Source organism: Tetrao urogallus (assembly GCF_951394365.1).
Source record: "Tetrao urogallus genome assembly, chromosome: 7".
NCBI lineage: Eukaryota > Metazoa > Chordata > Aves > Galliformes > Phasianidae > Tetrao > Tetrao urogallus.
Window position 1 is genome coordinate 22,100,848 of NC_136820.1, and position 17,157 is coordinate 22,118,004.

A 17,157-nucleotide genomic window follows, 5' to 3' on the forward strand; every position below is an offset into this window, starting at 1 on the left:
GCTGGACATTTTCTTCTAGGTAATGATTACACAGAAACTGAGGGCTCAGATCCCTGGTTCTGTATCTCAAGTCTGTACTGGAGGTAGGACACATTTTTCAGGTCTTAGCCTGCTAGATAAAATCTGATTTTCAGAAGAGCCTGTTTTCTATCTAGCTGCTAAAAAAAGCTTTGTCTTTCAGAAAGCTTCCATTATCTGGTGACTCCCAGTGAGGCATCTGTGGCCAGATTTTCAAGTTCTTAACATAGTAGTTGCTGAAAAACTGGTCCATGTTGACAACCTATATGGTCAAAGCTAGGCACATACTACTTAATTCAACAGACCTGCTTGGGATCTACAGTGAGATTAGATTCTGATTGTTTGTTTATGTTGTATAAATAAATACCTTTTTTCCCCTATGTGGACACTGACTAACAAAAGGAAAAATGAAAATGTATACCTATAAGGAAGAGAAACTTCAGGAGGTAAATTTCTCATAAATTCGTGTTTTGAACTGGATTTTCCACTATTAAAAAGGAGAAGTCCTGAAACCTCTGCATGATTTCATAGCAGTCCCTCACTCACTGTTCTGTGTGATTCTCTGATGCCTAATAACACGGTAACCTTTTCTCCACAGAGATCCTTAACTATGTTTTTCTACATGGATGATTATTTTCATTAAACTTGCAGCATTCTACCAAGTCTGAGGTTTCTGTCCCTGCACTGTGTTGAACAGAACTAAAATGAATGATGAATTCACAAAACACTGTAGTGCATGCACAATCTTAGACATGACATAACGTGATTGCATATACCTTGTATATACACTTAGGAAATTAGGGTAAAACCACCACCAACAAAACCCTTATTTACTTCTCTAGTGATCAGTTATTTTCTACTGATGTGCTGCTGCGTACGATGAGATAATCCTTTCTTAAATAGGCAAGAAAATATTCTAAAATGAAAAAAGTATTTCTTTATTCACTGTTGACTAATCCTAAATACCTGAGCTTCTTGGCTTGGAGTCCTGCATACAGGATTTTTGTTTACTTTCACACAAATAATTTTTCACTGTTGACAAGCACTGTAACAGAAAATATCCTTAATTAGCCTAGGGGATTTAATGAGGAACTAGGAGAAAACTAGGCCTTTCCTGATCTGAAAGTAGTTATTCTTTTCCCAGTCTAACATTACAGAAAAAAAGTGTTACGAGGCCCTGTTATGTACTGCTGCTCCTGACTTGGTTCTGAAGGCATTACTGCAAGCACTTCTCTATAATGAGTCTCCGCAAAACACCACCTATGTCACGTTGAGTCTTTGTGCCTTATTGACTGAGGCTGTAGGCTTGCATACTAAGACCAAATTAGTTTTCCTTCTCTGAGGTCACCTTGTGTGCGTTCCCTGTGGGAATGTAGTAAGTGTCATTTCTCTGTGGAGAGCAGCAGATTCTACTGTGGAAGAGAGGTTTACTAGCAACAGAGTGAGAATGGTGTAAACAAAAGAGAAATTGTTTGTTTAAAGAACAGATTTTGCATAAAGTAATCTAGAAACTAACCAAACTAAGCAGTTGTGTTTACAGAAAGGAAACAAATGTTCCCATGTCACAAAAAACATTTTGTGGGTCCTTGCCTGCAGCTCAAGTTTCAATGTTCTTGCTATTTCAGGAGAGAAAGAGATTCTCTCATCTCCCTTTGCCACTCTCAGAGGCATTTTTCCAAGTCCCTTTTGGCAACCACGTGCTCCTCATTTAAGAAAGCTCTCGCCCTAATGATTTTCAGTCCAATTTTCCAGCTAGCTATTCACACTAATGTTTGAATTGGATAATTCTTTTTAAAGTTTTTTATTCACTAAATAATAAAAGAATTACAAATACAAATGAAACAAACAATTCCTCCCACTCCTCTTTTAAAAATAATTTAATAAGATATTTATAACATTCCACTCATGTAAAGGCATGTTATACTCATTCCTTCACTAACATAAATACTACAGGAAAAGCATGATGTTTTTCAAGTTGATATGTTCTTCTCAGAGCAACCGTGTTTTTACCAAGACTTTCTGATTTGTTTTCTAATAAATTTCAAGGAAAACTGATTTCAATTTTTTTCAGAGTACAAGTAGATATAATAAACATAGGTATAGCACCTGCTACTCAACATATTTTCTCTACTAAATTCTGTGCTGTAGAGTGCTGTTTCAGTTGGGTCTATTGCCTTCAGCAGTTTTAGTAAACATTCCTGCTGTGGACTTCGGCTGTTGTTTCCCACATAGTACTGATTCCACCAGTTCTGTGTTCATTAAAATACAACAGATGCTTTTTTAAAAAGCAAATCTTCACCTTGGCTGAATTCTAAGATGTCCTGCTATGGATATATCATGATTTGAGAGTTTTCTGATTATTTAATGTCGCCCAGGACTATATCCTGCCGTTTGGAAATAAAGTTAAAAGCTTTCATGGGATCACAGAATTGTTGGGGCTGGAAGGGACCTCCAGAGACCATTGAGTCCAAACCCTCTGCAAAGCAGGCCCCCTACAGCTGGCTGCACAGGTAGGCATCCAGGTGGGTCTTGAACATCTGCAGAGGAGAATCCACAACCTCCCTGGGCAGCCTGTTCCAGTGCTCTGTCACCCTTACTATGAAGAAATTCTTAAATACATTCATGCAGAACTTCCTGATATCTCTGGTTCTCTGTTTATCAAGAAAGGTAGTTTATTAGCCTGCCTGGGTGGAGTATTCGTTAGTGAATGTAAAGCCTGCTTTGTATTAGAAACTTTTGTTAGCATAAGTAATGTCCCTTAGGAATGTGATTTTTGGCAATATTCTATATTGGCAAAAGCCCTAATGTGGATGCTGAACTGCCAACATCAGTGTTTTTGCTGTATAGACTATACTCAGCGTTCTGGAATCAGTACAACCAGCCAAAACTTTTCCTGCCATTATAATTATAGTATAGTATGTTGGTGCTCTAGCATAGACCTGGCAGAAAATCAATTCTCACCCCTACATCTCTCTTAGTTATTAAATATTATTTCGCTGGTAGGTGTAGGCAAGCTGTTACCCCATATGTAAACATCTTCAGCCAGAATAGTCTCTGTTATGGAAGCTTTCTTCTCACTGGTAGGGAGAAAAAAAAAAAAAAACAACCTGTATTTTGCCATGTGCAAGTGGCTTATTTATATCCAGAATGACCTGACATTGTACCTATTTTCCTGTTACGTGTATACATAAATAATTATGTAGCGGCCATAGCTAATCTTCAGGAAGACCATTAGGTAACTGTCTTATAGCTTCGTATTTATGATTCTTCTTTTTCAATGTCTTGGCGGGCAGGGGCTTCATATTTTATCTCTTGTAAGCTTTAGGAATAACTGAAACAAATGAGATGAAAACAATGTACAATGTACTTTAAAATCCTGGTGCTTATTATTCTGATAAGAACTGCAGCAAAACTGAGAACAGGTCCAAAGAAGATACTCTGCTTTCTGCCCAACTATTCAATTTGTTGAAAACAATGCATGTTTACAGACACAGATGAAGTGACCCCTTTGACCCTGTAATCATTGCTGGTTTTAGACATCAAAATATATAATTATTTAAAAAAAAAAAAAAAGAAAAATCAGTAAAGTGTAAGGTGCATACTTGTAATCAAATAAGAAGCGAAGACATGGTGACCACTTCCCATATGTGTTAAGTTACATAAAGCCAAAATGTGACGGTTTACGCTCTCAGGCTTTCCAGGATCCTGCCACCACTACCAGTAAGGTTGCAAAAGCCAAAGGATGTGGCTTGGTGGCATTCAACCCATTCCAAAGTGATGTAAGTTTCCCCTGATGTTTCTTGTACCCTGGAGCTGGCAGCCCTGCATGCTGCTGGACAACTCTTCTGCCCTTTCTACACTAGTGAATGTGTTCCCGTGGGCTCACACGTTGTGTTCAGCTTGCACCCCAGACTTCCTGCACTGCCCAGGTTTTCTCAGCTTCCAGATCTTCCCTTTTAGGCCCCACTTATATCCCAAAATATCCCTCCTCCAATTCCACTCATTTCAAGACAGAAGTGTATCTGTGAAGCAGATTGAGATTAGCAAACTAAAATAAAATGTGAAAAATATATTACCAAATGAGTCTGTGAACATCTGCTATTGCATTTGTCTGTGTGTCCAGTATGTGGGTTTCCCCTGTGCATAAACTGTGTGGTTAATTAAACTCACAAAATTGCTTACTAACTGTCCACATAATGCTTAGCATTCCTAAAACCTAACAGTGTTAATCTACTTTATGGAAGACTTTTGCTTTGAAAAAGAGTCAAGCTGCAGGAGATTACAGCGTCTCACCAACTGATTTTCACAGAAAAGTTGCTGCAGAGTTTTTGTGGAGTCTGGAAAGGAGAGCAGACCAGTCAGATTTGGCAGCATTGTCTTTTAAACACTTACTTTAGATGGCAGGCTCTGTAACATGACAGAAGTGGCAAACTTTAATAATAACATGGGAACTCATTACTGGTCACCCTTCTACACCCTTCTACAGAACACACATAACCAAATAAATTATATTACTACTCAAGCCCTGTTCTGAGGTTAAAAGGTGACCTGGAATCTTGTAGGTGTTTTACATGGATCATCAAGGTCCAAAAAAGCTACAAGTACAGATATCCTCTACAGTATTTTCCCAGCTGAGAAACATTTGACAAGCAGATTAGCTTGAATGAGTTTTGATACATTCCTCTGAGAAAAACAGATATTAAAAATAATCAGTCCTTTTGTTTAAGGTAAAATACCTTTTTTTTTTTTCAATCAAAAGAACGGATTGTCAAAAACATATGGCTGTAAAATATTTCTACTGGGAACTAACATTTCTTCTCTGAGCTAATGATGATCTACTCAGAGACATGAAGACTCTGGAAGGTAGTTTAGCTAAATAGAAATTTTAAGGAATAATCAGAGATGATAGAAATGGGGTTGAATTTAGAGATTAAGATACCAAGATCTTCATTACTATTTAAATGATATTACTGTAACAAAGAATTTCAGCTTGTTTGGAAGTGTCATTGTCTTCTGTATTAGAGAGGGATAGTAGTACCTAACTCAAACAAAACAAAACAAGCAAACTAATAAATGTCCCTGGAAATGTTTCCTTTAATCTCCTGACAAAATTTTATCTGAACTATGTATTCTATTTCTAGGCCTTGAGTTTCAAAACTAGATGTTCAAAAAGGCAGTGGAAAGAGAAATCAGTTAAGTTTTCTGTAGTCTCACCTGCTTCTGACAGCAGAATAGTGCTCTTTCAATGGTATATCCAGTTAGTTAGGACACTTGGAAATGGAGCATCTCTTCTTTTTAATCTCTGTCACCATCACCTCAGTTTATTATATTAAATAGAAGAGATTCCCACCTCGCAATCCCATAAAGTCAGTTAGGAAAGGCTATCTTCTGGATGAGCAGGTAGAAGAAAAAGTGTTGAATTCTCTGAAGGATCTGAAAAATTGTAGGTTTGCAGTGGCATGACCCTTTCATTGAAATGACGCTGGTACTATTCCTTCTAATACATTTCCCCCTATATTTTTACCAGATGAAACTATTTGCTGTACTTGATTTCACTTTTCTACTAGCTCTGGTTGAACAGAACCACATATTTTGGTAAATAATAGCTTTTTTGTTTTTTTTTGGTTGGAAGTTACCCACCAATATTGACACCATCTGCTCCAGGAGTCTGTTTTTTCTACAATTTTTTATCTTGGTTTGTATTTCAGCTTTTTGAAGGTTGGCTTAGAAAGTCTGTAAAGCTTGTTTCTTCAAAAGAAATCTTCAGCTGTGAATTTTAAGTTCTATTAAAATACTGCTGGTAATTAAGAACAGGACAAGAAGATCATATCTTCTCCAACTCCCCATGATGTGCCTACTTCAAAGACCATTTATCACATCTCTCTGTGACTATGATCTTTGCCTTTATATCTTAAAGAATACTGAAATAAGTATTGCAGCAACTGTGATATCACACTTGGGAAAACATGATTTCCTAAAGGTCACAGAGCCAAAAGGAAATATTTCTGCTTGGAATGTCTCTGCCTTGGCTCCTCTGCAGATGCCTTCTCAAGCCATTGCGGCCCCTTGTTCATTTGCTTACTCATACCCAATTGTCTGATTACCTTATATGCACAGAGATTCCCAAACCGGTCCTACAGGTTCATGCAATTTTGGTTGCTCTGTTCACTGCCTGTAAATCTAATTATTTCTAACCCCAAATTTTATCAGAAGCCCATCCCTTGTCCACCTCCCAGCACATTCAACAGATCTGTAATGTGGCATGTGAAAGCAGAAAACCTTAACCTGCTTCTGGCGGTGCATAAGGAGAACACATTCTCCTCTTTTTTTCTACTTGTACCCATCTCTCCTCCCTAGGGCGAAACTCCCACACCACCCCTTCTGGTTTCAGGTGTAATCATAAACCAGCTGAAGGCAGTTGTGGGTAATGTAGTTCCTTCACTCTCTTCTAACTTCCTGCACAAGTGATGCTAGGTACTTGCTGGACTGCAAATTCCAGTAGGCATTGTGCAGCACCTCTCACAGACAGGCACACACCAGGTGTGCTCCTAGCAGCTAACCCAGCCCTCAGCACTGGAATTTTTCAAAACCAGAGCGAAAAATAGGTGCTCTTTCAACAGCGCTGATGTCCTGAGCCACAGCATAATTTGGATATAAGAGAAGGCTCTTAGTTTCCAGAATGGTGAGTTGTTTTTTTCTTTCTTCTTTTTTTTTTTTTTTTTTTAATATATCAAGTATTTTTCTTTGTATTTAAAATATTTCAGAGTCTGAGATGTTGCAGTAATTGATTACTTAATAGTAATACTGCAGTCTGCTACCCTGTTTCTGGCTGTTGCTAGTGCCAGGTACCTCTGGAGAAGGTGCAGAACCTTTATATATTATGTATTGCACGGTACTGTATCCTAAGGTAGTTTGAGATATGTGGAAAAAGGCACTGTGCTTGCTAAGTGCTGGTGATTGCCATTCTGGAGAGGACAAATAAAAGTGAGCCCCTTAAAATTTTAAATTAGCTAATATTAAGCTGACCTTCCATGTCGTTCTTCTTTTGTGAATAAAGCCTCTGCTGGTTGGGTGGGCATGTGCTTTTATTTATTGACTTACTTCCTTGTTGTTTGGTTCTGTTTCTCTCTGTTTCTGTTTCTCTTTTCTTCTGTGTGAACAGAAGCATTCATGTTGATGCATGTAGCTGTTGCTCCGGCCCACAGTGCTTTGTCAGAGAGAGGTCTGAAACATGCAAAAAGGTGTACTGAACACCACATCAGCATCTTCACTGTTAACAAGAAAACTATTAGAAATCAGAAAAACAGAGTTTAAAGAGCATGTGTACTTCTGACATTTAACATATTTGTTCTGTATTAAAAGGATTCTTGAAAGGTGGTATCTCTAGGCTGACTGCAGGAAAATGCTGACAGACCTCGAACAAACTCTCTCTCTGTGGCTAAAAATATGACAAGCAGAGCTGGCTAGTCTGTTTAAATGAAATAAAATCCCAGCCCCACAAACAAACAAACAAAACAACCGCACATTTAAATGTAAGACAAGGAAGAAACAGTTCTTGTTCTCTTCCCACCTGTTATTACTGCTCAGCTAGTAACACCTCTGCTTTGATAAAAAGTTATTTTTAAAGGAGACTGTTCAAAATCTTACACAGCTTGTGAATCATTTGGGGGTATATTTACTATGAATTGAAAGTAGGCATCTTCCTGAGTAAGTGAGGGAGGAGGATCATTTTTAGCGCACAGAACTTGGAAGGCACAAATTACCACGTTGGAAACAACATTCTTCATAGCCCAAAACCATGTGTTTGACAGAGGTCGGCAGTGAAGAACTTGCACATTGAAACTAGTTTGATGGTAGAAACTGTTTTAGATGGGTGACATACAAGGAAACTTACAGCACAAATATAATCCGATTACTGTCTTCCTGAAAGCTGTAAAATAATGTTTACATTGAGCATGTTAAAAATGAGGAATACCTTCAGTCGTATCCACTAAGCTGTTTAGTGCAACGATATCCTCTGGAAATGAGTTCAACAAGCTAATTATATATTGCAGTAGAAGGCTTATTGAGTATTTAAACGTTTGGTTTAAAATGTTATTCTTCCTCTCTCTCTATTTTCTCCTCTCCCCTTATTATGAGAATGGTTAATTGTGTTCAACTGCACACTTCTGTTACACAGTTTTCTCTTAACTCTGTCATAGGGACTTTCAGTTTGTGGCCCAAGAATGTTGGTGTTTGGTGGACTCTCTCTGAGGGATTTCTATGAAGGTATCATAGGGAAGCCAAAATTTTGAAATTCACTCTCTCTCACATCAGATGCCTTTTTTTTCTCTTTTCCATAGCAGACAACCTTTAGAAATTATCCATGTTTATGCTACTGTAAACTTTGGCACGAGTCCTATTTGGGGAAGTTCAGTCTTAAAATGTGAATGCAAAATAGGTGGATAAAACTCCAAATGCACAAAGTGAAAGAATATAAATCACGTTAATGTAAAAGCCAAAAGACTGAATCTGAAGAGTTGATCAGTCAATGGAATCTGGTGGTCATGAAAGGATCTCCTGTATAAATATCTGAACTATTTGTCAGTGGCAGCTGTGGTATAGCAAACTTCTGCACCACAAACTCCATGCTGTGTACTTGTAGGGAAAAAAAAAAAAAAAAGAAAAAAAAAAAAACCAAACATAGAAAACATAGCTCTGTTCTGGAACTACAGGCTCTTCCATCCCTTTTACTACAAAATACTACATAGGATCCTAAGTTACCTCCCAAATCCAATGATGGGAAATGGAATGTGGTTGGAAAAACAGAAAGGACCTGTTTCAACAATGTCCTTGTCCTGATATTCTCATACTCTGCTGCTATTACAAGATTTTTAGACTAATTTAACCTTATATCTTTTTATCTTCTCCTAGGGAAGCATTCCTCAGTCATGTCACTCCCTTTCTTGAACTCTTTTTCAGTTCATTTTCTTCAACTCTATTTTCAATAGACAGTTTTTTCAGAAACCGAACTGCAGAGTAAATCCGAGGTCATAAATTCATATAAACCATATACATGTATTGGCTCTGTAATATTTTTCCATATTTTCATCTGCTTCTTAGTACAGTCCTGTGTCTTATTTGATTTCTTGGCATCTCTGTACTTCAGGCAAATGTGTCCAGGATCATAAGTAAACTTTTCCTAAGAAATTGCAACTACTTTAGAACTCAATCCATAGGAACATTTAAAAAGTGTTCCTCCAAAAATGCCATTTGATGTTCTTAAATGCAGCAAACTTAATCTTATGCTGTTCAATTTATTAAAATTTCTGGTAGTTTTTGTAGTCTCTTGGAGCATGAATAATGAAAGAATTTTGCTTTGTGAGCAAACACTTTCAACTTACTTTTCACTGACCCTTCCTTCACACCCAACAGAACTTTACTTCAGTAAAGTAAGTGTCTACTTCAGTGTCTATTGTGTACTTCAACATGCTTAGCCATAGGAGTTCATGCATACCTAGGAGTGGAAGCAAAGTTGATGCAGGGCTTTGAACCACCAAAAATTTCAGGAAAGCGAAGCTTTCTTAGAGCTTGCAAGGAGTAATATTTTTATTAATACAAAGAGTAATACTCTTTGTGGTGAATGGGAAAAGTTTTTAGGTTTGGATGTGTCCAGGCATTCTATTTAAGGAATTTTACAGGAGGCATATACTGCAATGATGGGAGTCCCTTACTTGCACAGCTGAGCTTCCCTGAGCCAGCCTGCTCAGGAGGAAGCCAGCTGAGGATTAAATCTTTGTGATGTACCTGAGGATGCTGCCTTCTTCTTAGTGTATGGGTGACTCTGTTCTGAAACCCAGTGAGCATTTTGGCAGCCTACAACAGGCACTTCTAGATCTTCTGCTCTTAGGATTTGTATTTACAAAAGACTCTAGATGACAGTTATAGGAATCTAAAATGTAAACAGTTGTATCAGCCATTTTCTTTAGCTTTATCAATGGGAAAAGGATCTTTTCAAGTTCTTAAGGGAAGTCTGTTTCCACTGAAGAATCTGAGTTTGAAATGATCTTTGTATTCCTCTTTACAACATACCTGAGAGATGGGAAGCTGCTATTTTAGTTTGGGTAAGGCCTTGCTTTACGTTCAAGCTGCTCTAATGGCTACTTGCTGCTGAATGTGGTAGTCCCACTTCTCTCACCTTACTATTACATCCCACGGAGCAGCACAGATAAACACTGACTCATCAGTGCCAGCTGTGACAGCTCACTGTGAGACCAGATAAGTAACAGTAAGACTGCTGGTTTCTGGAACAGCCAGCCCTGCAGCAAGTGGCATGCCCAACAGCAGCCTTAGCCTTAAGCACAATTGCCATGTGATTATGTCTCTTGTTTAAAGTCTTATAACCTTGGTAGATTTGAACCTTTGTTCTATCCCAAGCTTGCTCTGAATACTGTGATGTCCATCTCTTTCTCCATGGAAGCATATAATTCTCACTTGCTCCAATAGGAGGCTCATAAATATTCAAATATTTAAGATGATTCTGAAATGAACTGCTCCAAAACTAATGCCTGCTATTTTATCATGTTGGCCCATGGTGTCAGAGGCATATATTGGTAGTATGGCAGTAGATGTTGAACCTTCCTGTCAATATTCCTTTACATTTTGTTACCATGAGACAGATGGCAGCAGAGGAGCAGCCTGACAGAATGGCATCTGATACGGAAGTGCAGATGAAGCAAAGGAGTGGAATTAAATTCCTATACGCAGAAAAAATGGCACCCTCTGACATTCATTGATATTTGCTGAAACTTCACAGAGACCAAACAGTGAATGTGTGCACAGTGAGCTGGTGGGGTGGTGCGTTTCAGCAGTAGTGACAGTAACAGTGGATCACCTCCACTGGCATAGCTACTGGAGGGTGACAGTATTGAAGAGCAGTGGTTTGTAACTGAGAATTCGCTCTATCAAATAGTGTTATTGTGCTCTTTGCAGTTGTTGTAGTTTCCATGGAAATAAATAGGAGACACTACTTGTGGAGCGACCTATGTGATGGACTTCAATTTCCACAGGCTTTTAGTTAAAAAAAAAAAAATCAGGGTATTAATTCTTTCTGTGCTTTTACTAACTAGTCCTACCAGCTAACGGCATTGCTTGTCCATTGTGCCAATCCTCCTGCTATCACACCAAAGCAAACAGCTCCTTGCCTGTTGGCTGCAGTAAGCTGTATAAGAAAACATTTGTGTGGTGACTTAAGGAGTTGTTTGATTTCCCAGCTTAGTCTGGGTCTATCAAGATCAAAACTTTCACTATTAGGCTCAAAACTTGTGATCCATTACTGGCAGATCCTGCAGCCAATTTCAGTCCTCTGATCTAATTGGGATCAGAATTTGGGTATGTATTTACAAGAAGAAGAAACTGTATTTCCACATGCACTGAGCGGTATAATTAAAAGGAAATGACTTAGCCCAAAATATCCGAGGGGAGGGGTGGGGCCACTGGCAAGACTTTTAGGTGATTAGCTTTACTCATAGGTGATCTCATGTAGCACTAACTCTGAGCCCTGATGAAAAGCCTATGGTTTGGTAATCACTTTTTTTAGCTCCCTTGCTCTGATCCGTTTCCCCTAACTTAAGGGTCTCTGTAAAGATGAGGGGTTCAACATAGCAGAGAGACAAGAATTCTCCGTTTACTTATAATGCTGCCCTAATTCCTGCAGCATAATTTGTCACCTGTTGTTCTGTGTGAAATTACAGCACTGTGAACCTGAGTAATGGCTGTTTGCTCTTCTGTTCAGTGTGTGGGTATTTTTGATTTCCCATTTGAAATTTGGTCCGTTTAACTTGCTTCCAGTAAGTTTTATACTATATATTATAAAAGTGAAATGAGCAACGCAACAAATACATCCAAAGAAACACCTAGCAGTTCTCACTAGAGACAAGCATTCATAGTATCTCTCTCAAGGGGTGGGAAGAGGACAACTAAGCAAAACTTTGCCCCTCACTTTCCAAGCGTCGGACAAACTACTATAAGCTGGAATGGGGCAAAATTTCCCAGTCCTGAAGCTAGGTAGTACACAGGGCCAATTTGTGGGTTACATTAATTCAATGAGCTGAAAAACTCCACTGTTAAACTCCATATAGCTACGAGGATTGTGGGAGAAGCCAGCTAGCATGGTAGCCCAGCGGGATAACTGTTGTTCTGAGGTGCTCAGAAACATCTGAAGGGTTCATAAATCTATTTGTAAATCATAATTGGACAGTTTTCTTGAAGGCTGCATTTAACAGAAGTTGCATTCACCGTCACTTTTTTGTTTTGTTTGTTTTGTTTTATGAAGTAATAAAATCAATTGTTCTACAAGACAAATGAAAGAACCAGAAAAACAGTGGTGAATGTGTATAATCTCTCTCTATACTGGTAATTTTCTACCACATGTTGAGCATAACTGTTGCTTTTGATTTCTTCTGATAGCTGAAAAGCAAGGCTGGATGTACCCATGCTACAACACTCTCTCAGGAGGTGTTTCTAACACTTGCCTTGTTCTTGAGTTAATTGCCTTTTCAGACTGTGAGCATTTTGAGACAGTAAAGGGCTCTTATGATATTTATGCAGTGACTGTCAAAGTCCTGTCTGCAGTGGTAGCTTTCTTCCCAAGGCACTCAAACATCCTGTGTTCTGTCACTGGTTTCCTGTGTGGTCTGGGACAGGTCTTTTGGAGCCAGATTTTTAAGGGGTTTAGCACTTGTTTATGCAGCTCTTAGGTAGGAGTGGAAGAGATGGTAATGTGCCTATTAATCTCTTTGTGCTTTAGTTTTTGGTCTGTAAACCAGTTTTCTCCATTCCTTTCTCCTACCATCTTCTGTATCTGCCCTTCCTGGTCTGGTGTATTAAACAATCAGATCCTTGTGACCAGGATGGGCTTACTATGTATTTGTACAAAGCTTAGGAGAGGGTTGCTGTTGCAGCTAGGCCTGCCAGGATATAAATGAAAAACTAAACCATAACCCTCATTTGTGTCCCACCATAATATAAACATCAGCTCTGGATCTCGAGATCAGATGTCTCTCTAACTGTCCCAATTCAATAGAAATATATTTAACTTGGCAGAATAATAAGAAGGTGAATGTCTGTGCCCTTGGTTCTGCATAGGAAGAGTAAAGGCAATTGCTCTGTTTCTTTTGGCTTTGAAATCTGTGAATAAATCATATCTAGCGATTCTGAAAAAATCCAACAGATAGACAGGCTGCCAGCTTTTGAGCTTCTGTGCCTATGGTCCTAAAGTCCATGTGTCTCAGGCCCCATTTCTCTTGGCATAAGTGGGACGAGTAGGTCTGTATCTTGAGCAGCTTACGCCTTTCTTGGCTAGTAAATTGTTTCTCTCTTAATATGGAAAAAGTGGAGTGAAAGCTCACTCGTCTCCTACAGGCAAAATGTTCTCTATGGATTACGCTTTAAGCCTTTTTTTTTTTTTTTTTTTTTTTTTTAATGCTAATCTCTAAAGAACATTAAGACAAAAGTATGTGTGCACGTTACTGATTCAGCATACCAAATGAAGACAACAGACATTGACTCAGTGTTGTAAAATCATGCTAAAATCAGTAGCGTGAGATGAATTTAATGATCTCACCTAAATAAAATAATCTGAACTAGCTTGCAGAGCAAAACAAGCTATTCAGTTACATTCAGACTGCCTTGATAAACACAGTCTTGGTGTGAAGCTCAGCATAATCTATTGCAATTCTGAGGATAACAACTTTCACTAACTTAGACGAATGTCTTTATATGTAGTTACTGATGTTTTACTGACTGCTGCTTTTTTTTTTTCTACTTTTTTTCTTATGGAAGTGGATAGCTATACAATAGCTAAAAGAAAAGCACTGTAATCTAAACCAAGTTCAGGCCTAAACATTTGGGCAATGCATCTCCAAGAATACTTGCCAAATTAGAGTTTAGATGAAACTTTGGAAGCAAAACATATCCTTTCCATTTTGACTTCCAAATATCACGCTCTTTCTACTCTCTGTACCAGATAGCTCTTGGCTGGAGAATCTTATGTTTTGTAAATATCTGCTTGTTGTCATCAGTGACATGAAAGTCTCTTCTTACCATAAGAGGAGACTGAAAATCTCATATAATAAATGGCACAAACAGGCTTGCACATGTCTGTAGCAAAGAGAAGTAACAGGAATCTCCAGTCTCTCTGCAGCCAAGGAATAAAACCTCTTAGGCAAAGTAACTTGCTGTTACACATCAAGGTGCATGTTTGATGTTTACAAGTTAAATGCTAATATGATATCTGCATGTTTTGACACTTGTGTACTTCAAACAAGGAACCCCTGACAGTAACGGTAAGGATACACATGTACTGGCAGAAGAGAGTTTCTTGGTCTAATGTCTTTCAGCTGCACTGTACATGTGCTCTGCATGTTGATTGCTATGGAAAATGTATAAAACACCAAATTTCATTAAAATTTTTAATTTCATTTACAGGAATCTGCAGTATTTCTTATAATAAGTATTTTTGAATCCTTATTATCTGAAGTAGTGAGAGCTCATTAAAGATGCAAAACTCTAGACTTCCTGTGAAGGAGTGAAATGCTTTAACATCAAAGGCAGTGGCCTGATAATAAAAATGTGAAAGCTTCCTCCCACATTTCAGTTCATGTGGAACAAGGACAGCAAACTTACAAAGATGAAACCAAGAAATTTCTTTAGGGATGGCATTTGGAAGGTGTTGCTGCAAAGGTTGAATCCTCAGAGTTACCACATGGCAGATGCCTTCAGGTTCCTAACTAAGAATGTCAAAACTCTAGAAAGCTACTGTAACTGTGGCCTGAATTTCAGTTTATACTACTTGTAACCTTGTACCTGGTTTCAGTTCAAAGTGAACTTTATTCTGCTATCAATGATCAGACTGAGAATGGGCAACTAGCCTTCACCCTAGGCTATTAAGGGATATTTGAAATGGTTGTTCCGTTCTTTCCAGTTTGCTGTAGCCAATGTATGAGGCACTGCTGTCATTTTCCTCCAGCAGGCAGGGGTAGCAACCCTTCTGCAAGAACGGTGTCAGAAGAACCTCAACTCAAGATAGTGTATGAAGATTACCTTTTAAAATAATATATATGAAATTAATTCATCTTTGTCCAGTGTTTAAATATCCTAGTGATCCCAGATCAATTTTCTGTAATTTTTCCTTGATAACAGTAGGCTGGCAATAGCCTACATAACTGTTTTGCTTCATATGCCTGGTGATTATTCTTTTTAGTGAATGGAGCATCATATGGCTGCAGAGATGGTTTTAGATGGCAAATGAGACACAGGACTTCAGCCATTATTTTTCTCTGTGGAATCAGCCAAACTTTTATATAGATGAAAACTTCTTCAAGTAAACTGACTAATTTTTGTTTATGAAAGAATGAAACATAGGATAATTTAGGGAAAGATTTTTCTGCCCCTCCTTCCAGTTTGAATTGTGACTTGAGTGGAGAATCTCACTTATTCTAGTGCTTGACCTACTGGCCCCTCACTTCGTCCTGCGCTCATTCTCTCTGCATCTCTAACACTCACATTGCAAATGCAACTGTGTATGGTTAGGAAGTAAGAAAGTAGCAACAGCTTTGTTGTCTTTTTCTTCTCACCACTGCCATGTTAATGGAGAAGAAAAAAGAAAATTAAATTTTATTCTTGGCAAATGGCATGGAAAAATAGAGCTGAATGAAGAAAGTTTCATGAATGGGCAGGCAGGCTCCTGAGTATAGTACCTGCTCAAGTTACTCCTGAGCCACTACAGCTTTCATCTGCTTCATCAAATTTTGCTCTCAGAAGTCAATGATGTTTTCTTAGATGGAAGAGCTGGAACAAGTAGGGGTGGAGGTAGGGTGCCTGTAGCAGCCTAGGAAGTGAAAGCTGGAGCTGCGCTGTTGGAGGTGAGTAGAAGGAAGGGGTTGAAGTCGACATAGGAATGTCTGGGCTAAAATATGGCCTTCTATTATTTGTCACATGAGTAATTAATCCGTCCATTCAAGAGGTCAGCCAGATGTCATTGAGGACTTCAGGAATGATTTCTGCCTCTGAGCACTCCATGGAGGCTGAAAAAGGAATATACGCACTTGACGTGCTTTCAGTGGTAAATACTACATGTAGCACTAAAATAATATGGTTTTCCTGAATGGGAAACCTAGCTTTGCACTGAGGTATTGCATCCATGCTAAGGGTATGTATTGCAGGAGGGAGAACTGCTTCTAGAAAGCCAGTTGGTCATGGCAGTGCAATGGAGAAAATGAAGAACAAAAGAACATAGGGATTGGAGGAAGACAAAAGCTGGAACAACGAGCTCACATTGTGCTTACATTCACTTATTTCTCCATTTGAAGGATGACTTTGGTCGTCCATTTTTATGCAATGATAACATTGGGAATGCTGTCCTACTGAGTAGTAAGAAAGGAAAGTACAGGAGCCCTCATCTCTATAGATAGGAACAGATAGTTCGGTCAATGAAATGTAAAGCAGCAAGATTTGAGAACTAAATTTAGACACATAAAGGCATGGAATTTTCTGGGAACTTGTTGACTCAAATCTTGAAGTCAAATGTTTCCTTAGAATAACATACATGCAGTCTTCAGCATCACATGCATGCATAAAACTGCCAGCAATGTTAAAAGCAGCCCTTCCTCTGCTTTCATATGTAGCACTTCTTAATTCTGAAATACCTAGTTTGCTGCAAGCAGAGATGGATTATTAAATGGGATCTGATATTATGTGGCGATTTATCTTCCTATGACTTAATTCTTTTTGCTGGATCATCACTACTTCAGGATCTATCTGGCTCTATTATTTCATATTAATCATATTATTTCAGTAAAAGTATGTCATTTTTAACAATCTAATGATAAATATCTAAGAGTACAATTTGGAGATTAAAATGCCCTTAATTGGTAGAGAAACTAACAATTAAAACATAAATCCCTTTCAATATAAGTAAGTTTTTGTTTTTTTTTTTTCCTGTCAAGTATGTTTGTAATTGCTATGTAAAGGGAGTGTCTGCAATATAATGAGAAGTATTGGGTTTGGCTTTTAGAGAACAAAATCTGTTTTTATGAATCCTCCGCCCTTCTTCCCTTCAAAATTACAGTTTCAGCAAACAATATCAAAAATAACTTTAAA